Below are 27,148 nucleotides of genomic sequence, written 5' to 3' on the forward strand. Positions count from 1 at the left end.
GATCACAGATCACTTTCACATAGGATATAACACTGTTTCTTATTGCCACTCTCATATGCCATTTCTTGATGCTTAGGATGATAAGCACCGCTACAGGTTACCAAAGAAAACAGGAAACTTAGTCTTAATTCTCATATAAAATTAAAAAGCTAAATATAAAAAAAATAGGCAGAGATAAGATTCTTTTTTTTCACTTTTCTTCCCAGAAATATAGGTTGAGTTGCCCTTTCTGTCTCCCACCCACTCCCTGAGCCAGACTCTCTATGCCCAGCTCCTACGCCTTCAAAGCACATTATTCGCCCTTCCAGACACACACCCAAGCTAGTATCCTGGCCTCAAGTGAAAAAGAGAAAAAAAAAAAAAAACACAAATAAGCAAAATTTTAAAATAGAAAACTTAAATACTGCAAGCAATGAAACATTCCTTTTATCATATACAGGAAAGAATGCTTAGGTATAAACTATGTAAATCTTAGATCAGGCACTGGAATTAGTGACTTCTATCACCTGTAAGTAAGTTATCATATTTATAATAAAGTGGTAATTCACTGGTCTGATCAACCTCTCTGGAATTTTACATGAATCTAATGATATTACAAACATTAAAGTTTCTTGAACGTAAATTTAAAAAATGCATACAAAAAAATGCACAGTCTGCCAAAACCGGTTTGGCTCAGTGGATAGAGCGTCGGCCTGTGGACTGAAGGGTCCCAGGTTCGATTCCGGTCAAGGGCATGTACCTGGGTTGCGGGCATATCCCCAGTAGGAGATGTGCAGGAGGCAGCTGATCGATGTTTCTCTCTCATCGATGTTTCTGACTCTCTATCTCTCTCCCTTCCTCTCTGTAAAAAATCAATAAAATATATTTTTTTAAAAAAATGCACAGTCAGAAACATTTCCTGGATGCATGTATTTGTTTATATAATCTATATTACATGTTAGGAGAAAAGAAAAAGTTGGGAAATCCTGTACAAATTCATCTGTCATAGAAGCCCCAATCTTCTACGAGTCCCACCACCTCCATCAAGTATGTATGTATGCGTGTATATATATCTATTAGAAGCCCATTGCACGAATATTTGTGCAATAGGCCTTCCTTTCCCTGGCTGACAGCACCAGTTTTCCTCTGGCACCCAGGACCCAGGTTTTGGTCCGGCCATGGCAGAGAAGCCAGGTCTTGAGGCTAGGCTTCTCCCCTCTGGCCACAGTGGAGAAGTCAAGCCTCTTCAGTCTCCAGTCTTCAGTCTTCACTCTGGCCGGAGCCTTCAGTCTTAGCTCCATGCCTGTGTATGCAAATTAACTGCCATATTTGTTGGGTTAATTTGCATAGTTGCTCTGATTGGCTGGTGGGCATAGCGGAGTGACACCAATTTGCATGTTTCTCTTTTATTAGTGTAGATGGCTCAACATCCAGCTGAGAAAGAGCATCATTTTTTTCTGAGAGGCATTATGTGGACCAGCAAAGATTAGGCATAGGAAATACCCTCTATGTAAGCAGAGAATGAGACATTTTAGAAAAGAGCTTTCAGTGCATATGTGATGAAAGGATTAGAAATAGATAGAGCCTATCCAAAGGCCTTGATGATAAGTAGAGCAAGAGAAAATGCAAAGTAGGGGTTTGTTTGGCATGTAAGGTAATGAGAGGCAAAGAAAAGGAGAACTCTATTTTTAAAAGGTTGGGTCAAGGAATGGGGGGAAATGCACATTTAAGCAGGGCCTAAAGAGTCAATATAAGTGAGGGAAAATCTTTTATAACAGCAGGGAATTTTCTATAGACTTACAGAAATCACTACCAAATGGAAGTAAAAGCACATATAACAAGAATCCAGCCAGGAACACTCCCTTGGTCCCCCTATATTATGGCTGTACTTAGCATGAATTCAGCTTATGGATCTAGCACAAGATAGCCATTGAAACATAATAAATACCAAGACTATTATTGGGCAAGGGTAAAGGCAAGGAAAAAATGCATTTCTGTAGGTTTACTGTATATCAGAAAATCAAGTAAGCTAGTTGAATACACCAGAATCTACCTTCAGAGAGAAAATTAATCAGACCTCTGTGATCATTTTTACTAACTAAGAGTCCATAAAATATAAAGCCAGTGGGCTCAGTGCTAGATAGAAGATATAGGACTGGTAGATTAAGATGATTTCTCAATACTGAAGGAAAATTAAAGCAAACAACAATGAAAAGCCAGGCTTTAAGAGTTTTTTAGAGGCTGATTTGCAGAGATAAGGACACTTGGGCTCCAGTGAAGTAGTAAAATAAATAACAGTGCTCAGAGAGCTATATTTACTGCCACACAAGATGAATCATGCCTCTTTGGGGAATGCATTTTTGAAGCTTCATTTTCCATTTTGGATGACTGGATCAGTCTCTCAAGAGTTTGGAATGTGGCCAATTACTTCCCTCTGCATTTTTCATCTGAGACTTAAGGCCTGTGCAACTCCATTTTCCATTCTTACATAATGTATCTTAGGTGGTAGGAACTTCGCCTGTGTCTCTTTATTTTGTAAACGATAAGACACCAAAAACTTAGCCCGTTTATATATATATAGATTTGAGAATGAGGACCAAAAATGTACAATTAAGAAGTCTTAAGAAAGGCATCCCTTTTATAATAAACTACTAGTCTATATGCTATATATATATATACTAGAGGCCCGGTGCACAAAAATTTGTGCACTCGGGGGGAAGGGGGGTCCCTCAGCCCGTTCTGTGCCTTCTCGCAGTCTGGGACCCCTCGGGAGATAACGACCTGCTGGCTTAGGCCTGCTCCCAGGTGGCAGAGGGCAGGCCCAATCCCTAGGTGCAGCCCCTGGTCGGGCTCAGAGCAGGGCTGATTTGGGAGTTGCGGCCCGACCCCCTGTCATGCACAGAGCAGGGCCAATCAGGGGGTTGGGGCGCTGCCCCCTGTCATGCACAGAGCAGGGCCCGTGGGGTGGGGGTTGTGGCGCCGCCCTCTATCACCCACAGAGCAGGGCCGATCAGGGGGTTGGGGCGCTGCCACTCTCACACTCAGGGTAGGGCTGATGGGGAGGTTATGGCTCTACCCCTTCACACACAGAGCAGGGCCCGTGGGGGGGGGGGAGGGGGGTTGGGGCACCACACCCTGTCATACACAGAGCAGGGCCAATCAGGGGGTTGGGGCACCACACCCTGTCACACACAGAGCCACAGGGCGATCAGGGGGTTGGGGAGCTCCCCCCTATCAGGCACAGAGCAGGGCTGATCAGGGGGTTGGGGCGCCTTCCCTTGTCACGAACAGAGCAGGGCGGAAAGGGAGGTTGTGGCCCCTCCCCCTGTCACACACAGAGCCACAGGGCGATCAGGGGGTTTGGGCGCTGCCCCCTGTCACGCTGATCCTGGTGCCAGGAGGCCTCATGGCTCTGCTGATCCCGGTGCTGGGAGGTATATTACCCTTTTACTATATAGGATAGAGGCCTGGTGCATGGGTGGGGCTGGCTGGTTTGCCCTGAAGGGTGTCCTGGATCAGGGTGGGGGTCCCCACTGGGGTGCCTGGCCAGCCTAGGTGAGGGGATGATGGCTGTTTGCAGCTGGTCACACACCTTCAGGGTGGGGGTGCCCACAGGGGTGCCTGGCCAGTCTGGTTGATGGGCTGAGGGTTGTTTTCAGGCTGGGGGGTGGCTGAAGCTCCCAACCTCTCCTTTTTTGCTTTTTATTTTTTATTCTGGGCCAGCTTTAGCTTTGAGGCTTGGCTCCAGCTCTTAGGCCTCCGCTGCTGAAAGTAGGTTTCTGGTCTTTGCTTACAATGTTGCGATCCTGCTGGCTGAAGCCCAGCGGACTAAAGTGGGTTTCTGGGGTTTTGTTTAGCTTCTATATTTGTTACATAGTTGCTTAGAGTTGCAGGTCAGAGGCCTGAAGCGGCAGGCGGCAGGCAGGGAACGTTGGAGTCCTCCGTCACTGAAGCAAGCAAGCCTCATGTTAGTTTCAAGCTGCCTGGCTGCCAGCCGCCATCTTGGCTGGCAGTTAATTTGCATATTGCCCTGATTAGCCAATGGGAAGGGTAGCAGTCGTACACCAATTACCATGTTTCTCTTTTATTAGATAGGATTATAATAATAACTAGAAGCCTGGTGCACAAAATTCGTGCATGGTGGGGTGGTCCATCAGCCCAGCCTGCACCCTCTCCAATCTGGACCCCTCAGGGAATGTCCAACCACCTGTTTAGGCCAGATCCCTGTGTAAGACTGCTGCAATGCAAGACCGCTGGCTCCTAACCACTCATCTGCATGCCTGCCTGATTGCCCCCTAACTGCTCTCCCCTGCCGACCTGATCACCATAACCACCTCTGCCTCGGCCCAGCCACCATGGCTTTGTCCGGAAGGATGTCCGGAAGATGTCCAAAAGATGCCTGGTCTAATTAGCATATTACCCTTTTATTAGCATAGATGCCAAATTGCTATTGGGATAATGATTAAGCAGATCCAGCTAAAATTTTCAAGAGTTAAAAACTACACTCTGACAATACCCATGTCAAAAACCAGGCATTGCCTGGCTGTGGTGGCTCAGTGGATTGAGTGTCATCTATGGACCAAGAGGTCCCAGCTTTGATTCCCAGTCAGGGCACATGCACAGCTTGCAGGCTCCATCCCCAGCAGGGGTTGTGCAGGAGGCAGCTGATCATTGATTCTCATCATTGATGTTTCTCTCCCTTTCCCTTCCTCTCTGAAATCAATAAAAAATACATTTTTTAAAAAATCAGGCATTAAATCTTACCATTTGCGAAAGCATGGATGGATCTAGAGCAGTGATGGCGAACCTATGACACGTGTGTCAGAGGTGACACGTGAACTCATTTTTTTGGTTGATTTTTCTTTATTAAATGGCATTTAAATATATAAAATAAATATCAAAAATATAAATTTTTGCTTTACTATGGTTGCAAATATCAAAAAATTTCTATATGTGACACGGCACCAGAGTTAAGTTAGGGTTTTTCAAAATGCTGGCACGCCGAGCTCAAAAGGTTCGCCATCACTGACCTAGAGGGTATTATGCTAAGTGAAATAAGTCAATCAGAGAAAGACAAATACTATGTGATTTCACTATATGTAAACTCTAAAGAACAATATAATTGAACAAACAAAACAGAAACAGACTCACAGATACAGAGACTAGCAGATAAGGTTGTTAGAGCGAAGGGGGCTGAGGGGAGTGGGTAAAAAGGTGAAGGGATTGAGAAGTACAGATTGGGAGTTACAAAACAGTCATGAGGATGCAAAGGACAGCATAGAAAATATAATCAATAATATTGTAATAACTATATATGATGCTGGGTAGGTACTGAAAGTATCAGGAAGAACACTTCATAAAGTACTAGGGGTCCAGTGCATGAATTCATGCACCTTGAAAGGAACTGTGGGCCATGAGGCTTCGGTGGGCACAGGGGCGGGTCTTGGCCCATCCTCTGCTCCCCCACCTGGCCCTTCCCTCCGTGGCCCCTGATCCTCTCTCTGCTGGCAGCCACACTCCCGCCACCACTGCTCCCACATGCTGACGGCACCAGCCCCACTCACATCTACTGATAGCATGGAGCGATTGGGCCCAGCGCCGGCAGCAGGTGCAAATGGGGCCGGCACCGTCAGCAGGTGCGAGCAGCAGCCGATGCCCCGATCACCCCTCAGGAGCAGGGGGAGAAGCCCTCAGGGGCAATCGGGGCCAGCAGCCGCTGTTCACACCCACTGCCAGTGCCAAGCAATCAGGACCAATCCTGGCACCAGCAGCAGGTGCAAGTGGTAGCTCCAGTGCCAACTGCGGGTGGGAGTGGGGACGACTCTGGCAGTGGGTGCAAGTAGCAGCACTGGCACCAGCAGTGGGTGAGAAAGGGGACATCGCCAGCAAAAAGTGCGAGAGGCGGCTGCTGGCCCCCATTGCCCCTTAGGAGCAGGGGGAGGTAGAGAAGCCCTGAGGGGTGATCAGGGCTGGCAGCCACCACTCACACCCACTGACGGTGCCAAGCAATCAGAGCTGGTGCCAGGCGCCAGCAGTGGGTGCGAGCGGGGCTGGCACCGGCAGCAGGTGCAAGTGCCAGGCGGGACCGTGGTGCATGGGAGCAAAGAATTTTCAGTAACCAACAGAAACTTGCCCTGATGACAGCGACTGGTGCTCTGCCATGATCTGGTGCCCCCGCTCACCTGCTCCACCATCCCACCACAGCCAACACCCACCATGTTCTGCACTCTGCTGCCTGCTGCTGATGCCCACCACGTTCCATGCACGCACCCTGCTGGTCAGCGCACATCATAGCAACCAGTGGTTCAGTTGTTCTGTTGTTCTGCTGTTTGGTCTATTTGCATTTTAGGGTTTTATATATATAGAGATATGATTATCTAACTACTATACTGTACACCTGACACTACTAAAAAATAATATTGAATTGAAACTATATAATTGATTTTTTTAATTAAAAGAAAAATCAGGCATTAAAAAGGCATATAAGTAAACTCTGAGAAAAACATTCACATACTACCTCCCATATTACCCAGGCATTCACAACTTCTATGGTATTAATCAACTTGGAGGGTAAGTGTGTAAGGGTGAAACAAATAATTTTAAATATCAAAGAAAAATTAAAACCAAATAAGGCTCTTTCAAATACTAAACCTGCAGCAGCTATCCATTTTACTTAATGGAACACTATGGAGTAACTAGAGGTAACTCATTTTAAGAAATCAAATTAAGTCAATTTTAAATATCTCAGCATTATACAATGAAAAGTGTCTTAGGACACGCATGGGAAAATTTGCCCAAGGTCTGGCACCAGCTTGTGACATTAGGTAAATCTCTTAAGCCCCCTCAGCTGCCACTTGCTAATCCATAAACTAAGCACAATATTCCTTGCTGTAGCCTACTTCACAAGAGTAAGGATCAAATAAAACAATGAATGCAAACATGCTTTGTAATCCATAAAAGACAATGTAAATATTGTGTTTCATTTATAAAAATATTGTTTGCTTTTTTTAAATTGGAAGATCACTCAATTTATTATGCAGGAAATAATTATTTCTCGGTACCACACCATTTGAAAGCAAAGGTTTAAACCATAAGTATATCAAATACATTACAGAATACAATATGCAAAGGGAAAGAGAAGAGAAAAAAAATAAAGAACCTTATGTAGCTGGTAATGGAAAGAAAGCCTGCCTCTGTGATTTAGACCACAAAGGGGGAAACCTAAAGCAGAAATCACAGCTTTTGTCCTTCTCACTAAGATTAGAATCCTAAACATCCAGCTGATGTGGTTTTGAGAGTGGCTACAGCAAGGCCATAGACCTCTTCAAATAGAAGGTTAACCAGTGGTAGTAACAGACACTCCATCCCTTTCGTGGAGGTACTGTTGAGGAGATAATACGATGGGAGAGTTTACAAGAAACCAGTAGGTGCAAATTTGAGAATAAATCAGAAACAGGCTTTGCTGTTTGAAGATTCTGATAAGATAGATGTGGAGAGAAAAGTAAAAACTGAACCTAAGGCATAAAAGGGCAGCTGATAAAGAGAAGCAAAATGCCGTGGAAGGATAAAGAAAGGCAGCATTGATTTCTTCAGTCTCAATAAGGAAGATTTGATGGTGGAGGTATATTGAGTCTTAAAGTAAAACAGGATACTAGTATTGATAAGCAAAGATGACAGAAATAGACCTTAGGACTGAGTGCATGGATATATGAAATGGCTCAAAAAGAAAAGACAAAAAGAGAATGAAAGGAACACATGTCATAAAGGGAAATGAAAAAGAACATGAAATCAAAGAGAGATGAAGGTGAAGGAGTAAAAGTGTTGAGGGCTTTGTAAGGCAGCCAAAGAAGTTTTGATTTTATAGAACGGGTTACTAGAGTTCATTGAACGTTTTGGAGGCATTAAGGGGCTAGCTTATTTTTAAGGCGGTGAAAAATGCAAAATAGCATGGGCAACATAGCATACCCTTTCAGAGTGTCCAAGAGGAAGATTTGGAAAGAGAAGAGAACAGAGAACAGAGGTAATAAGGTTATGAGGTTAGATAAACATAAGTAAACGCATCACACTATATTTCCACTATAATCAAAACATAAATAATAAAATTTTCACATGCAAAATATCCATGCTACTCTGAGATATATTGGGTCTTGCCAAGTGTTTTGACGCTTATAGGAAATAGAAAGAAAATACTACATTTATTGGATGTTCATTATTGAGCTGAGTATATTAGCAATTATTTTACCTTTTAATATTCCTCTAACAAACTTATAAAGCAGATGTAATGTATTCAATTTAAAAAATGGTGACAGTAACTCAGAGACATTAAGTCACCTAAACTCAACCAGCAGCCAGAAGGCAACTACAACCCAGTATGACTGATTCCAGACATTTTGCACTACACCAGACACCTGGACCGCAGCATGAAAAGTCTGGGGGTTGGGGGGGGTGGTGTATGTGTCCACATGGGACGTGAAGTGTTCAAGCAGAGACTGAATGGCTACACAGAAATCGATCTCCAAATGTTATTTTAGGCTAAATTATATTGCAAGTTTTCAACTCTCTGAAAACTCCATGCATCCCGGTATTTGTTTTAAAGAATTTCTATTTTTTCTCTTCTTTTTCAGATGGACTGAATTAAACTATACAAGGCTAACGAGAGAGTCAGAATATTTAAAATGGTAAATCTTTTAAAAATAAAACCTCATCCAATTCACTGAGTGAAAAGTAATATTGATTGACCCAGCCACTGGCCTTGAAAACAGACATAATGAATGCTGCAATAAACACAAAAGAGGGATGGTAAAGTAATTGTGACAATGCCATGAGATAAAAGCTGGATTAATAGCCACGTTTCACAAAATAGACTTCTATTATGACATGAGATGTGCTTGTTATGTCTAATGATGTTCAAAGGTGAAACAAGCTAAACTGAGACCAGATGATACATGTGGCCTGTCAACTGCATGCTGTTTCAGTTTGTTGGAGGTGATCTTCAAGTAATCCTATACAATAAAAGGCTAATATGCAAATTGACCAAAGAGTGGAACAACCAGTCACTGTGATGCACACTGACCACCAGGGGGCAGGCACTCAATTCAGGAGCTGCCTCCTAGTGGTCAGTGCACCCCCACAGGGGGAGCGCTGCTCAGCCAGAAGCCAGGTTCGTGGTTGGTGAGCACAGCCAGCCACGGTGGTGGGAGCCTCTCCCTCCTCCACGGCAGTGCAAAGGATGTTCAACTGGCGGGGAGGGGAGCGAGCCTAAGCCGGCAGTTGGACATCTCCTGAGGACTCCAGGACTCTGAGAGGGCACAGGCCGGGCTGAGGACTCCCCCTGAGTGCACAAATTTCATGTTTGGTCATAATATGGGTACAATAAAAATAAGTATTTAATGATAAAAATCACATCTGTATGTAACTTTCTTTAAATATTTATATGGGCTTCAAAATATGTTAAAGCCTATTTAAAATAGTCATATTTAAAACTGTACCATAAGTTTCCAAATGTATATAAAGAATTAATAAGCTCTACTGCAAGGCACTAAGATGTGCATTACTAAATAGATAATTATATTTCTATACCTTTTTTCTTTAAATAGCCCCAAGATGCAATTTTAAGTTATAAATATTTAAGAAAATATCACACAACATTTTTAAATTGAAACAAAGAAAGGAAGAAAAATATATTTTATGATTTAAGCAGATACCTATCCCAATGTAGCACTTCATTAGCAGACATGTATAAATTTTTAAAGCTCTGACAAAATTAATTTAAAAGTCCAACTTGGTGCGTAAATTCAAATACTGCCAGTTCTAGCAAATATTAATCTTCCTTTCAAACTCTTCTCTCATAGCCGGTATTTTGTGGACAAAATTAATGGTGTGTACATGTGTAGGACACGGTTCACAATGAAAACACAAATTCTACTCTGTTTTCATTCCTTTTTCACTTTTGTTCCCATACCAGAGAATTAACATTTGGTCACACCTCTCCAATTGCGAGGAAATTCACACCTTCGTGCTACTTTAAACAAACAAAACATGTAATTCAATCAATGCATCATGAATCTGGTAGGGAAAATGATTTTATTTACTTTTGAACCTCTATTAAATCATGATTAAATTGATATTTAAATAGAATTAGCATGTTTAATGAGAGCACTATAGAGATAAAATTCACATACCATACAGTTCACCCATTCAAAGTGTACAATTCAATGGTTTTTCGTATATTCACAGAGTTGTGCAACCATCATAATAATCTTTAGAACATTTCATTACCTCAAAGACCAACCTCTCTCCCTTTAGCAGTGACCCATTCCCATTCAGTACTATATAATCATTAATCAACTTCAGTCTCTATGGAATTGTTTATTCAGGACATTTCATAAAAAATGGAATTACACAATGTGTTGCCTTTTGGGCCAGCTCCTTTAATTTAACAATGTTTTCATGGTTTAGCCATGTTGTATCATGTATCAGTACCTCACTCCTATTTATTGCCAAATATTCCATTGTATGCATATGCCATACTTCATTTATCCTTTCATTACTTGATGGACCTTTGCATATTTTTTATACTTTTTGGTGATTATGAATAATGTTACTAATAGTATACAAAATTTTTTTGTGTGGACATGTTTTCATTTCTCTTGGATGTATACTTAGTTGTGAAATTGCTGAGTCATATGGTAACTCTATGTTTAAATTTCTGAAAAATTGCCAGGCGGTTAGAAGGACTACATCCTTTTACACTCCCACTGCAATGTATGAGGATTGCTTTTTCTCCATGTCCTCACCTACCCTTGTTATTATCTATCTGTTTTTAGTATGGTTTAATTGATTTTAGAGAAAGATGAAGGGAGAGGAACAGAGAGAGAGAAACATCAATGGGAGAGAGAAACATCGATTGGCTGCCTCCTGCAGACTCCCTACTGGGGATCAAGCCCACAATACAGCATGTGCCCTGACCAGGAATCCAGTGACCTCTTGATTCTTGGGTCAATGATCAACCACTGAGCAACAGCAGCCAAGTATTATCTATCTTTTTAATACAGACATCCTAGTGGGTGTGAGGTGGTGTCTTCTTTTGGTTTGGGTTTTCGTTTCCTTGATGGCTAATGGTATTGAACATCTTTTCATATGGCTGTTGACTATCTGTATGTCTTCTTTAGAATATATCTGTTCAGATCCTTCACACACTTTTAGTTGGGTTATCTGCCTTTTTACTTTTAGCTGTAAGAGCTCTTCTTGTATTCTAAATACATGTGTTTTATCAGGTAGATGGCTTGCCAACTTTTCTCCCCTCCTCTGTGTTATTTTTTTCACCTCTTTGATCGTGTCTCTTGAAACACAAAAGTTTATGATGAAAGCAAACATTTGTTTTTCTTTTGTTGTTTGTGCTTTTTGGTGTCATATCTATCAAATCACTGCTTAATCTGATGGCATGAACATTTACCCCTATGCTTCCTTGTAAGAGTTTTATAGTTTTAACTCTTACACTAGGGTCCATGATCCATTCTGAGTTACTTCTTTATATGTAGTGTAGGCCTTTTAAATGAAATTTTTGGCAACATGCTGTTTTTACTGAATTTATTGTGATGACGTAGGTGGGAACATACAGTGGGAAAGAGATATCCTATTCAAATAAATGGTGCTGAAAAAAATGAACAGATGCATGCAAAAAATTGAAACTAGACCACCTTTTTACACCATACACAAAAATAAACACAAAATGGATTAAAGACTTAAATGTTAGATTTGAAACCATACAAATACTAGAAGAAAACATAGGCAGTAAAATCTTGGACATTTATTGTAGCAATATTTTTTTCTAATATATCTCTTCAGGCAAAGGGAATAAAATAAAAAATAAACAAATGATACTACATCAAACAAAAACATTTTAACACAACAAAGGAAATCATCAACAAAATAAAAAAGACAACCTCCACTGAATGTGAGAACACATTTGCCAATGATATATCTAATAAGGGGTTAATATCCAAAATTTATAAAGAACTTATAAAACTCAACACCAAAAAAACAAACGATCCACTTTAAAAATGGGCAAAGGACATGAATAGATGCTTCTCCAAAAAGGACATACAGATGGCCAATTGGCAACATGCTATTAATCAGACTTCAAGGTATTACGACAATGCCAACAAAGTCTTTTTGTTGAAATAACTAAGGAAGTTCTTGAAAATCCCTTAGGTATATTTGTAATAAAGAAAGAATTTCATTAAATAGCATACAAATTTTTTAAAAAAAGATAACTTATTCCTGGATTCTATGTAAAAAGCATCAAAATATATGAATAGTAAAAATAACATAAATTCATGATGATAGTTAATGCAAATTTTAAAATTAAAAATATATATAACGCCAAGACTAACATGTGTCATGTTTCTATAATCCTGCTTCATTCTTTTAAGAACCTTAATAATGCCAATCTTCTATTATGGTATGAAAGCACAGTGATTGTCCTTTTCCTCTCTTACGATTCGAGCACCTATAATACTACTCAGCACAAGATAAACGAAAATAGTTTAAATCAAATAGATGAGCAAATAAAAATGAATGACCATGAGAACTGGTGCTTCAGATGCAAGAAGTATGACAAAAGGGGTGAAAACCAGTAAGGTTTACAAACATTTTGTTCCTATGAAAGTTTTACCCTTATTCTTCCCTCTGCTGGTATCACATCACTTGTCCCCCGGACCTGGGTTGGCTTCCCTCAGGCTCCGGTTTCCTCAGGAAGGGCATCTGGAATCATGTCCGGAAGACATCCAGTCTAATCAGCATATTACCCTTTTATTATTATAGATTACAGAAATATACTTATCTCTTTCATAGCACTAATGCTAAATTATAAATTTTCATATTTTTGTTTTCATGTCTTACTCTCCCACTACAGGGGAAGTGTTTTGCATTTTATTTTCAACTAGAGGGCTGGTGCACAAATTCATGCATGGGTGGGGTCCAGCTGGCCCACCCTGATCAGGGCCTATCAGGCTGGGCTGGCTGTGGGGAGGGGCTGCAGGTGGTTGGCCGGCCAGCCCACCCCCTGGTTGAACTCCCAGTTGAACTCCCAGTCAAGGGGATAATTTGCATATTAGCCTTTTAATATATAGGATACCTAAGACAATGTACATCACATTAATAATTCTAAATAAATAGGTAGTAAAGTATTGGATAAATGGACACATGAAAAGCTTCTGATTCCTAGATTTTCAGGCAGCTCTCTAGAAACCACAGGCAAACACACGCATACAAAGTCAATGTGATGTCCTTTTCCTTTGTAGTTTTCAGTTCCCTCACTACTTCTTATGGTTCCCCACAGAGAGACCTTTTCATATCCAGTAAAAGAGAAGAATGGACGTTGAAGTAGTAATGCTTATTCATCTTCACCCCAGCTATAGAAAGAACTTTCAGAGGAACTATCTATCAATGTGCCATGAAAATGCAACAAGCAGAAAGCTCCTGCCTCAAATCTCAGGTGAGTTCTAATCCATTTAGATCTGAGGAAAAAAAAAACACAGGTAATCTTTATGGCCTCCAGTCTCTTCTGAATTCATAAATTTTCACCTAATATTTATAGTGACTCAAAAGATCATATGCAACCTAATGAGAAAGCTACACATGAATATCTATTCTTCAATCTGCTTCCTCTCCCTCTCTCTTTCTCATCTTTTGTTGTTGTTGTTGTTAATCCTCACCTGAAGATATTTCATTGATTTTTAGAGAGAGTGGAAGGGAGGGAGAGAGGGCTGGGGATAAAACTGGCAACCAAGTACATGCCCTTGAACTCCCAACCCTTTGGTGTGTAGGCCAACGCTTTAGCCACTGAACCACATGGGTCAGGGCTCTGGTTCTCTCTCTTTCTCTTTCTCTCTCTCATCTTAAAGGTTTACACTATGTCCACTTAAACTTCAGTCTGGAGAGGTCTGGCAGTTGCCAGGTACCTAACCAATATCCACTTTCCCCTTCCTATTAACAGAACCTTGGTTCTCACGAATACAGCAATATAAGCAATATAAGTAGCTTAAAATGAAAAACAAAACTAAAAACTCAGACATTTCTCTCTGCTCTTTCCACCTAGAAGTGATCATATGGCACAGTTCTATCCCAAAATGGACATCACTGGAACTTCTGGAAAAATGTCTTTTCTGGACAAGGTCACCATCTCTTTCTCTGTACCCCTTGTACTACTGCCCAGAACATTCATATTAACTGGTGATACAGAAAAAAGCCAAGTAAATGTAAATGCCTTCTGGACATCCTTCCAGACGACCTTCCAGATGAAGTTGGGGCTGCCAGGGAAGCCTGGATCCTGGGTGCCAGAGGGAAGCCGGTGCTGGCAGCTGAGGGAAGGAAGGCCTACTCTTGCACGAATTTCATGCATCAGGCCTCTATTATTACACAGTCATACACACAGGATCATGTGTAAAGTGACTACATATTTATTGCCCATGTCTTAATCCTGGGCTTTTCTAAGAATCCAATAGGTACTTTCATTAACCACCCTAAGACATCAAACATAAACTGGAACCATGACATATAGTTACCTAATGGGAGACCGATATTCTCAGTGGCCTCAAAATAAAGTTCTTTCCAGTTGGAGGTGGCTGAAATATATGTCACTTTTTACATCCATTTCTATGTATCTAATCCATTTCCCCACTTTAACTACTAGATTTAAATATTGTGTGCTATAGAAACAAACTGGGTGCATCATAAATGCAGTAGGCCATAGTCTTGAAGTCTCCTCAAAATATAGCACTCTGTGATCTGTCCGTGCCTGCCATTGCTCTCACTTGGCTGCTTAGAACAGTGTTTTGTTGTTTTGTTGTTTAATGTTCTCTTTCACAAGGCTGTCTGTTCAAAGAGCCAATTTCCCTGCAGACCTGGTCATAAGATTGACCTCCCTGTGTTTCTCTGCTTCACCACATCTACATTCCACTCGAGTCTCAATTAAAAACCTTCTGATTTTCCCTTTGCATTCAGCACTCATAATTTCCTTCTTTTCTTGTCCCCGAAGGCTATGAAAGTCATGGGCAGTAAACATATTGAAAAACTGGCTTAAACTTGGGCAGGGGAGGAAGGTATTAAAGAAAGACTGATCCATATCTTTTATTATTTTTTGTTATCACAAACCAAAAAAGCATATTTACATATAATAATTACTAATCTTTTACATAGGTTTTGGAGAGCAGGTAAGGGAAGGCAGAAAAAGGACAGGGACTCTGCTTGGGCAACCAGGCTAGACCAGGAAGCCTTGTAACATCAGAACTCTTCTGAAGGAGCCACAGGCTAACCGAGCAGCAGGAAGACATGGAGAATATGGAGAGAACAAAACTTTAGCTTTCTTGGAAAATCTGACTACTCTGAAAATTAGTTCATCTCTATATTAGTTTGTAAGGTTAAAACAAAATACAACTCAAACTGGTTCACACAAGAAGGGGAATTATTGGCTCATGAAACTGAAAACTTCAGAGGCAAGGCTGGCTTCAGGTATGTCTTCATGTACAGCTTTACAGGAGGTGAATAAGTCCTGATTTCTCCATTTTTTCACCCAGACCTCCTGCCCTCTGAATGTTGGAATCATTCTAAGACAGGATTTCTCCTTGGGCTTTTAAAGTGGTTGTCATCCTTTTATTCTCTCAGCTCTAAATTCAGTTGTTGTTGTTGTTGTGGTGGTGGTGTGTGTGTGTGTGTGTGTGTGTGTGTGTGTGTGTGTGTGTGTGTGTTTATAAAGGCAACTCTTTCAACACATCAAGTCAAGTTTGGGGCCTGAAGCTAATTGGCTCCAATTAAGTGAGAAATACTCAAATACTCTGTCACCAACCTTGAATGGACAGGGTGGCTAAAGATATTGGATTAGGCAAACGAGTAGTCCCTACTGACACTAAGAGTAGAATTAACCCTACATGAATTTCATGGGTTGATGGTTAAAAAAACGATTGAGGATACACTGAGCATCTTCTTCAATGTAGCTATTATTACTACTGAGGTTGCTGCTACTCACAGCTAACACTGAGAATGGGCCAGGTATTAGGCAGTGCCAGGGCTTGACATACATCATTTCATTTAACCCTCACTATAATCCTAGAAAGCTGGCATTTTCATTATTATCTCCATTTTACATACAGGAAAACTGAGTCTGTAATGGCACTATAAAAAGTACATAACAGAGCCAGGATTTATTTCTAAAGCTCGCATTCTTAAATAATGTCTAATATTGCCTAATTTGCTAATGACTACAGAAACACAATCTCGAAATTTTGGATATATGACTACACATTGGCTTAATTTTCCTAAGGGTAAGATAGAAAGTAAAAATATAAAATTAAGTATCATTTTCAAATGATTCAACTGAAGGTCCTCATTAGTGCTGATCTTAGAAGCTTAATCCTACTTTTATTTTTCAATGAAAAATGTTGTTACAAACAAATATGCTAATTTTTACAATTAAGGCTAGGCCTGGAGCTAAAGTATTAACATTTTCCAGAAGTTACAAACTCAGAATAAAACCAACACCACCTACAGCTGAAAACATCATAATAAGATAAAAATGTATGCTTATATTATTCAATCCTTACTGAAAGTATAAGTAATGACCTGTTGATTCATTCTAAAGAAAGGCAACAGCCTATATAGTAAAAGGCTAATTTGCAAATAGACCAAACAGCAGAACAACCGAAAAACTGAACAACCAAACAAGCGGTTGCTATGATGTGCGCTGACCATCAGCAGGCACACATGGAACATGGTGGACATTGGCAGCAGAGCGCAGAGCACAAAACATGGTGGGCTTCAGCTGCAGCGGGATGCTGGAGCAGGTGAGTGGGAGCGCCAGATCAAGGCGGGGCACCCGTCACTGTCATTAGGGCGAGCATCTGGTGGTTACTGAAAGTTCTTTGCTCCCACCCACCACAGTCCTGTGGCCCCACTTGCACCCACTGCCAGTGCCTGGTCCCAGTCCTGAGGTGCCGTCAGTGGGTGTGAGCAGCGGCTGCTAGCCCTGATCACCCCTGAGAGGTTCTCTACCTCCCCTTGCTCCTGAGGGGTGATTGGGGCAGCAGCCACACTTGCACCCGCTGATGGCATTGGCCCTGCTCGCACCCGCTACTGCTGCCGGCCCCAATTACTCCGTGCCATCAGTGGGTGCGAGCAGGGGCCAGTGCCATCAGAGCATGGGAGCAGTGGTGGCAGGAGTGGGGCTGCTGGCAGAGAGGGGATGGGGGGGGAGGGGAAGGCCATGGTGGGAGGGACCAGGCGGGGGCAGGGAGGATGGGCCAAGACCCGCCCATGTGCCCACTGCATCTTTGTGGCCCACAAAGGTGCACAAATTTGTGCACTGGGCCCCTAGTAATTCTAATAAAACAATCATATCACATGTTTGCAAGGAACAAATGCCAGATTCTTGGGCTGGCAGTATTCCATATTTTCTTTATTTTTAGTTGAAAAAAATACCTCACTTCAGTTAATTAATATATATGAGGGTAAAAAGACATAGAAAAAAATAAGCATTTTTTTTCTCAGTGCTATATAGCCAAAAATTAACCTGAATTGAGAAAGAAATGTTATAAAATTCAAGGAAACCATTAGTATATGGAAGAACAGAAATATGCAAATGACCTAAACTGAATATTAACAATCTAATTACTGAACCATAGTTGTGATTTGGCCTTTGACTTCTCTCTATTCTGGTGCCATTAACTTCAACATTCTATGATTAATTTGGCATTAATGGCTAAGGTGACCTCTTACTGTTCTTCAATATTAGGGAGTTTTTAGAGATACCACTTTTCCCAAGAAATAGTTTGCATATACCTCAAATTTCAGAATCTTCCATAAGGGAGTCAGTTGATGAGAAAACTCAAATTCCAAAGCAAGCATTTTGTACCCCTATTCTAGACATGCTTAAAAATCTATTTATTTTCAACATGGAGTGGAAATCTTTCACTGAGAGATGAACTGTAATCACCAGTGGCTTCACAAGAAAATGTCCTGGCCAACCTTTGCTTCTATCCCACCTCTCTTTTAGAAGCCCTACTTAGTTAAAAAAAAAAAAAAAAAAAGAGAACATGACAACAATATAAAACTACAACACAGTATCAGCCTCAATGCAGAGATGTCTGAACAATGTGATTCTTCTACCAAACTTTCCATATTTTAACAAGACAGTTATATCGTATTCAAATTTGAATGAGTTAAAGGAGCTAGAAAGTGTGTGGAGTCACAATCAGGATAATTATTATAAAACCATAAAGACCAGATGGCCAATGGAATATTACCAGAAGTAAGCTGCACGAAATGCATCCATCAACAGAATCAACAAGATTTTAACAGATATATTTATTTGGTAAGTTTTCAGTGCTGTGGGAGATATTGATCTATATTAGACATGATGCCTAACATCAAGAAGCTTGCATCCGACAGGATACACAGGGCATAAATCTAACAAAAGGAAGAAAAGAAATATACAGATAAATATCTTATCAAAGTACAAAATGTGAAAGTTATTTTTGGCTGCAGAAACAGAAAAATTGTATTGGGTGCTCAGTGATGGGAAATTTTGGAAATCTGATAGTGGAAAAGTAAAAGAAATTAGAGGAATAAAATAAAAAGTACTTTCTCCTGTTGTCCACCGTGTGGGTATAAAATATATTTTTCTTATGGCTCTCAATATTAACCTTTTCTTCTCCCTCAGAGACTCCTTCCATGTTTCTTAGTAATTCTTCATACAGTGTTTCAATATAAAGTCAGGATCCTCTTGCAATCTTCACATTTTCTACTCTTGCTGAAGCACCAGACCATAGAATTCTAAATTCTATGGCCCAAAGGACATGAATAAGTCAAGCATTCTCTCATTCTTATTGTTACTGCTGCTTTAATGAAAACCATCATAAACCAGGGGATAGGCTGCCCTGGTTTTAAAGAATCATGCTTTTGACATTACATTGTAAAAATATAGAGAGTAGCACACTCTTAATTGCAACAGAAAATAGGATAAGCAATGTTGATTAAAGAAATGAACACTGAACTCCAAGTTCCTCTTTCTTGACTTATCTCACCTATACAGAATGAACTCCTTTTAATCACTTAATTTCTGTTTCCAAGGTGTAGCTTCTGTCACTCAGTAATAATTACAATATCAGAGTTATTGCAAAGCCAAATGAGACCATATGAAAGTTCAGGAAAAAAACTGAGAAACACTCCACAATGAAAATGTTTTCTTATACTAGGTGTACTGGTTAATAATGTGCATCTTTTTCAATAGATGGAGTTACTCAAATGTTGATATATATGCAATTTGATATGTATGCTATATTGTGGTATTGAGAGCAAGCTTCAAAACTTCATATGTCAAATTTGCTGAAGGTGCTAACATCATAGATATTTTTTACACTTAAAAATGTCGAATTTCGTGCCAAAAAAAAAGCATTGGTGGGAAGTTTTAATTCATTACTTTATTTTGAAGAAAAAGTTATCGTATACTTCAGGAAGCTTATGGTGAACATGCTCCATCTCAAGATACTTGTGAACACTGGTTTAAACGCTTTAAAAGTGGTGATTTCAATGTGAAAGACAAAGAACATCCAGGTCAACAGGAAAAGTTTGAAGACCAACAATCACAAGCATTGTTGGATGAAGATGCGTGTCAAACTCAAACAACTTGCAGAAAGATTAAATGTTGCTCAGCAAACAATTTCTGATTGTTTACAAGCAATGGGAAAGATTTTAAAGGAAGGAAAATGGGTGCCGCATCAACTGAACGAAAGACAAATGGAAAACCAAAAAGTCATCAATAAAATGTTGCTTCAACGGCATGAAAGAAAGTCCTTTTTTGCATCAAGTTGTGACTGGCAATGAAAAGTGAATTTCTTTTGAGAATCCCAAATGTACAAAATCATGGGTTGATCCAGGTCAACCATCAACAATGACTGCAAGGCCAGATCGCTTCGGAAAGAAGACAACGCTCTGCGTTTGGTGGGATCAGGAAGGTGTGGTGTATTATGAGCATCTAAACCAGGTGAAACCATTAATAGTGATCACTACCAACAACAAATAATCAATTTGAACCACGCTTTGATAGTAAAACAACCAGAATGGGCCAGAAGACATGGCAAAGTAATTTTGCTTCATGATGACGCACCCATCACACACTTCAAAAACAGTTCAAGACACATTAAGAGATCTTGCCTGGGAAGTATTAACCCACCCACCGTATTCACCAGACCTTGCTCCTTCATATTACCACTTGTTCTGATTGATGGCACACGCGCTTTCTGAGCAGCACTTCAAAACATACGAAGAAGGGGAAAATTGGGTCTCTGAATGGTTTGCCTCAAAGCAAGAAAAGTTCTATTGGGACGATATCCACAAATTACCTGAAAGATGAGGGAAATGTGTAGCTAGTGATGGACATTACTTTGAATAAAGCACTTTTGATGTTTCTCTTGAAATAATCATGTTTTCTTTGATTACAAAATCCTCACTATTAACCGATACACTTAGTAAATAACCCCAAGGAGTGCACAATATTATTAAAAACTCATAGTTTGTTTGTTTGTTTTTAAAGATTTTTTAAATTGATTTTAGAGAGGGAGAGAGTGGGGGAAAGAAATATAAATGATGAGAGAGAATCATTGATTGGCTGCCTCCTTCCACCCCTACTAAGGATCAAGTCTGCAACCTGGGCATGTGCCCTGACCAGGAATTGAACCATGATCTCCTGGTTCATAGGTTGATGCTCAATCACTGAGCCATACTGGCCAGGCAAAAGCTCATAGTTTTTGAAGTTAACACCTAGATCAGGTTTTAGGTCTATTACTCACTAGGATGGGCTCATTTAAGTAAACAACCTTAGTTATTCATCAGTGTTTAGTAGTTAGTTCCTGTTCTTCCTCAAATTTCTGTAAAAATTAAATACAAATCTAAAAACTACTTAGAAACAATAAAAACTAAACATGCTATATTATTTTTACTAGCACAATCATTAACACTGCTGCTATGGCTGTCACTGTGTAGCTAATCTTATGAAGACTTACAATATTACTTATGCATCAGAATGTAAATCGACTTTAAAAAGTCACTTTATCACTGATTAGCTTCATGTATAATTGGAATGGGTTAGGAGAGTGTTAAACAATAAAAATTAATATTCATGTTATTTGAACTTTGTGTATCCCTCAGTTGAAATAAAACATTTATTAATTTACTAGAGGCCCGGTGCACAAAATTTGTGCATGGGTAGGATCCCTAGGCCTGGCCTGCGATCAGGGCCAATCTGCAGGGTGACCGGTGGGGCGATTGGGGGGCCCCCCGCTGGCAACTGCCTTGGCTGGTGGTCAGTGTGTCATAATGATCGGTCGTTCCACAGGTCATTCACTCAGTCGTTCGTTTGATTTGCATATTAGGCTTTTATTATATAGGATAAGCAATCTAATTCAGATTATAGAGATAATTGATTCAAGGCTATGACATTGTCAATATAATTGTTTTTAGTTTATAAAGTAAATAAATAATAATCATAGAAAAATAAACCTTTTCAAAACATTTTAATCATTAGCCACTGAAATAGTGATATGTGTGCTAGTGTATCAAACTACTTATTAAAAAGACCCAATAATTTTAGCCTAGTTACAAATCCTAGGGAAATCAAAACCACAATGAGATATATTATACAATCCTGTTAGGACAGTGGTTTTCAACTTGGCTGCACATTAGAATCAGCTGGGAATCTTTTTAAAATCCTGATTTCTGGGCCTCATCCTCCAGAAATTCTGTTTCTTTGTTACTAATGTTGTTGACGCACCCCATAGCAAAGAAAGAATTTCCAGAGGATGAGGCCCAGAAATCAGGATTTTAAAAAGATTCCCAGCTGATTCTAATGTGCAGCCAAGGTTGAGAACCACTGTGTTAGGATGATAACTACTTAAAAAAAAGAAAAATATATATAACAAATGTTGATATGTAGAAACTGCAACACTTGTACATGCTGATGGGAATGCAAAATGATGCAGCTGCTATGGAAAACAGTATGGAGTTTCCTTCAAAAATTAAGTACAGAAATATCTTATGATCTAGCATTCCATTTCCTGTTATATATACAAAGTACTAGAAACAAGATCTCAAACAGATATTTGCATACCCATGCTTATGTCAGCACTTTCACAATAGCCAACTTATGAAAATAATCTAAATGCCCATCAGCAAATGAATTAACAAAGAAAATGTGGTATATATAAACAATATGTATACTCCACCTTTAAAGAAGGAAATCCTGTCATATGCTATAACTGGATTAACCTTAAAGACAGTATGCTAAGTAAAATAAACTAGTCACAAAAAGATAAATACTGCATAATTCCACTTATTTGAGATATCTAAAGTAGTTAAACTCAGAAACGGAAAGAAGGATGGTGTTTGCTAGAGGCTGAGGGAAAGGGAAAAGGGAGTTGTTGTTAAACGGGTATAGAGTTTCAGTTTTATAGAATTTAAAAGTTCTAGAGACCTGTCACATAACAATGTGCATATAGTTAACACTACCATAATGTACACGTAAAAATGATGAAGATGGTACATTTTATATTATATGCTTTTATCATGATAACAAATAAAAGAGGCATGAGTTCAAACTATAATGCATCTTCTCTGCTCCAAACAGATAGCAATGATGAATAAAATATAAAAGGCCTAATATATATTTATATGTAACAAATTTATGTAATATGTAATTTATTACATGTATGTAATTTATTAAAATATATTTCATTTTCAAAATTGAACTATCAGCTGTTAAGGTCTGTGATTTAATAAACACTGCCTTTATAATCATTCAAAGTATGTGCATACATTTCTGGGGGATACCCTGTATAAGGCCTATATGACATAGCCACGATCCAAGCAAGCTAAGCACCTGTATAGGACAGAAACACAAAGCACTGAGCAGGTCCCAGCTGCAGGCCTGCTGAGCTCCAGGTCCTGAAGGAGGCCTTGTGACCCAGAATTCTGCTCTGCTCAAGTCAATGCCAACCAAAGCCCTCTGTGTACACTAGAGGGCCAGAGGCAGGCTACTGTGCCACACCAGGACCTGGGATAGTTTTCCTGCTCCAACTTTTAAAGGTCTGAAATAAAGTATGCAGTTACTACTTTAGGCACGAAGCAATGATAGACATAGCCTCACAATGAGAGGACCTAGCCACAACCCTAGCCCAGGCCTCTTTCCCTAACCCCCAAGTTACACTCAGAGCCTTGAAATGACTCTTAAAATCTTACTCTAAACTAGAGCCCCTGAAGGCTGGGTAGAGACAATCAAAACAGCGATAGGAGGTGAAACCTCAGAGGAAGAAGTAGATTTCGGACAGGAAAAGAGGGAGATAAATGTGCCTGCAGATCAAAATTCCAAACACATCGAGAACTCATTCTATATTCTAACATAATCTGAATCCGCTTCTAAAAATGGCAGCCAACAAAAATCCACAATAGAAACATGAATTCATTACAAAAGAAATTAACCTTATGGAAAAGTCTGACAAAGTATTATAATAATGCTCAGAAAGATAAATGAGTTCATGAATGTTTTTTAAAAGAGCCAGATAATAAAAATAGGAGGCAATAAATCAGGAACAGGTAAATATTAAACAGAAACCATTAAACATCCAAAGATGAAAAATTATAGTGAAATTACTAAACAGATGGCATAAAATTAAGAGTAGATTAATTGGCAAGTTTTCCATGTAAGTCACTTGAGTATTGGCAGCTCAAGAGGCTGGAAAACATGAGAAATAAAACGTATATGGGTTGAGAGTTTAAATTTTCCAAAGTTGAAGAACTATGGTTCTTTGAATTAGAAGGGAATTCTGAATTCCTAATAAGATAAATTAAGATAGATTCACAACTAAACATTATTATAAAGAACTTGCAGAACATGATGTATAAAGAGTAAAACATCTTTCAGGTTTCCCATATAGGTTACCAAGGAAGTAAAAAATAACAAACTGGCAGCATACTTGTCATGGTCAGTAACATGTCAGAAGTCAATACCATATAAAAATATTGGTCCAGTTCTAATTGTATAACTGTCTGAACTATAATCCAAGAGGGAAGGTGAAAGGAAGGCATTTTCACCAGAATGAAGTGAACTCTAACACACAAAGCAAAGTTTTCATTTAGAAGAAAACTCAGAGGGGCCAGGTTTGATACAGACAGACAGAAACAAAAACCATGTGCATGGAAATTCTTTTAAAGATCTGTAAGTTTAACTATTAGCTGTAGAATAATAACCTATTGTGCATATGATTTCACTTTAAAGTGTAACTAATCAAATTGCCAAGAAGGGTGGTGGCGCTCACTGAGCAAGAAAACACCCTCAGATCTGTCAGCTGTTTGGAAGAATAGAAACATTGAAAATATTTAGCAAACTATATACTTATGTACGTGTGTATGTTAAAAATAAGGGTAAATCATTAAAGGGGTAGAATTATAACCTACCTTTACAAAGTAACAGAAAATTTTTTAAAAAAAATGTTTCACTAATGTAAGGAAATAAAGAATATGGAAGCAAAAATATATAAACTCTAATGATGCAAACAAATACAGATGCATTAACAATCTCATTAAATACATATGGATGAACGTCACCTATTAAAACATACATTTTCTGGAATGGATCTTTAAAGTTTAGCTCTACACTTCCTAACATCACTCTGTCTTTCTCTCACCTGGTTAGAAGAAAGTTGGAAGTAACAAGGGAATTAATTTCTGGCTAAAAATGAATACAAACTAGGTAAATGGCACTAGATAAATGATACTGTTTGTGAATTTCCCTTGAATGCTCTGTCTCTGTTTCTTTGGGCGTCTTGGGTCACACACCCCTCTCCCACTCCTTCCCCATCATATACTCAGTTATGGTCCTTGCTGGTATGCCCAACTACACCGTTGCACATAAAGTAGAAAACTGCTCTTCAAATAACTTCAAACCTTAATATATACAAAAACACCCAGGACAGCCTATGTTAACTGCCTGTTTTTAATTCACCACAGGGCTGGGCTCCTGGCTGCATCAGTGCTCTCCTGCTGAGGCAATCCGCACAGACAGCAGCGGTATGAAGCTGATAAAGCCTTGATACCCAATTCTCTTTCGGGTCTGCTTCCCCCATACTGGTCCCTTTTAGCCCTATTACAGCATCTTAGACCTATACCCCTATTTAAAATTTAAAATCAGCATTCACACCTATTGGTCCTATCCAGAAAGAGGGTGATTTTGAAAGGAGGAGGCCTCATGATCAATGCCAGTGCTTATAAAGGAAAATTGCTCCCAGTAGCCTGGCAGGACCATAAACAGGGAAAAGCATTGCAATTCTTGGTATGAGGCAGGTTTCATTTAAGTGAAGAGGAAAACTGAAACGCTAGAAACCTCAAACAGGTAACTCAGCAACAGCTGACTACTGGCTTTACCAAGTCATTAGCTCCTTTACCAAAAAAATAAAAAAAAAATAAAGCACCTCCAGTAAGATTCTCTTGGCAAGAATTTCTTAAAACCTCCTCTGATGGGCTCAAGCCATGAATCTCTGAAAATGCTGCAGAGTATAAAGGTTAGTCATCTCATACTGAAAATCCAGCCTCCTCCCAGGAACTCTGGGATTGCATCCAACAGGGTGACCCCTCCGCACTTCCGCCCCCTACACACACACACACACACACACACACACACATACATACACACACACACACAGGCTCTTACACAACTGCCACCTGCCTATACTACCACTGCCAGACTCTCGGTGTTTTTCCTCCTCCTAGACCTTTGGAAATCACTCTGGTCCAGAGAAATAAACTCTACAGCTTCTATGGAACTACACCCTTAATTATAAACTCTTAAATAATCACCTTCTAAATATAAATATGAGCGTAATACACTCTACCTTTAGCTGTTGACTGGATGACTGATTAAATCCTTAAACCATATTATCCCTAGGATCTTCTCCATGTTTTAGCTTGGAATACATTCAATTTTTTTTTTAAGTTTAAGAAACTAAAATTACTTTAAATAACAACCTGCTATCTTCTTTTTCTTATTTTCATTTTTACATTTAAAGCACACACTCACAATAACTGGACATTAAGAACTGTTAGAATTATGGCACACCAAGAATGAGAGCCAGTATTGCTCAATGGTTGAGCATTGACCTATGAATTAGGAAGTCACATTCCCAGTCAGGGCACATGCCCAGGTTGTGGGCTCAATCCCCAGTGTGGGGCATGCAGGAGGCAGCCAATCAATGATTCTCTCTCATCACTGATGTTTCTATCTCTCTCTCCCTCTCCCTTCCTCTCTGAAATCAATAAAAATATTTTTTTAGCCCTAACCGGTTTGGCTCAGTGGATAGAGCATCGACCTGCGGACTTGAGGGTCCCGGGTTCGATTCCGATCAACGGCATGTACCTTGGTTGTGGGCACATCCCCAGCAGGGAGTGTACAAGAGGCAGCTGATTGATGTTTCTCTCTCATCGATGTTTCTAACTCTCTATCCGTCTCCTTTCCTCTCTGTAAAAAATCAATAAAATATATTTTAAAAAATATTTTTTTAAAAAGAATTCTACTATGAATGACAGATACATTACTAACATCAAGCATAATATACCAGAAATCCATTTAACTGAATATTTAAAAAGCTTAATGGCAGTTACTCAATAACTGATTTAGTATCTTATAAGGATAAGAGAACTTCCTGAATAACCTTGTGTTATTTACTGAGAACACAGAAAGTAAAAGTGGAAATCTGTAGCAATGATTTTCAGGATATTTCTTCTTGAACTACAAATAGACAACTCCCTTATAAGAGAACAGAAATTATATATACACAAGGTTTCGTGCAACCACATTCTCTCTCAATGCATAAATTATTATCTTGAGATTGAATTGGTGTTAGAATATCATTAACTTCTTTACAACATGTTAGTGCTGATAATGTAGCCACTGATGTTACCTAATTTTATCAGCTTCAGATTTAAAAATGACGTTACACAGCATCATTTTAAAGGTCCAGAAATTCAGTCAAAGAGAGGAGGTAACTTGCTCAAAGGGATAACTTCAGAGTAACTGAATGCAGATTAAACTTAAATATCCCAGCCCTTAATCCAGGGCTCAGCCCAAATA

The 27,148-nt window shown here is 39.5% G+C and overlaps 1 protein-coding gene across 9 annotated transcripts in view; it reads right to left on the bottom strand.

Annotated features, from left to right (window-relative positions):
- The window catches only part of FGF12 (fibroblast growth factor 12), a 528,942-nt gene that overhangs the window by 159,508 nt on the left and 342,286 nt on the right, over positions 1–27,148 (bottom strand). The gene's annotated exons all lie outside the window — the stretch shown is intronic.

This window comes from Myotis nattereri, assembly GCF_964212035.1.
Source record: "Myotis nattereri genome assembly, chromosome: 3".
NCBI lineage: Eukaryota > Metazoa > Chordata > Mammalia > Chiroptera > Vespertilionidae > Myotis > Myotis nattereri.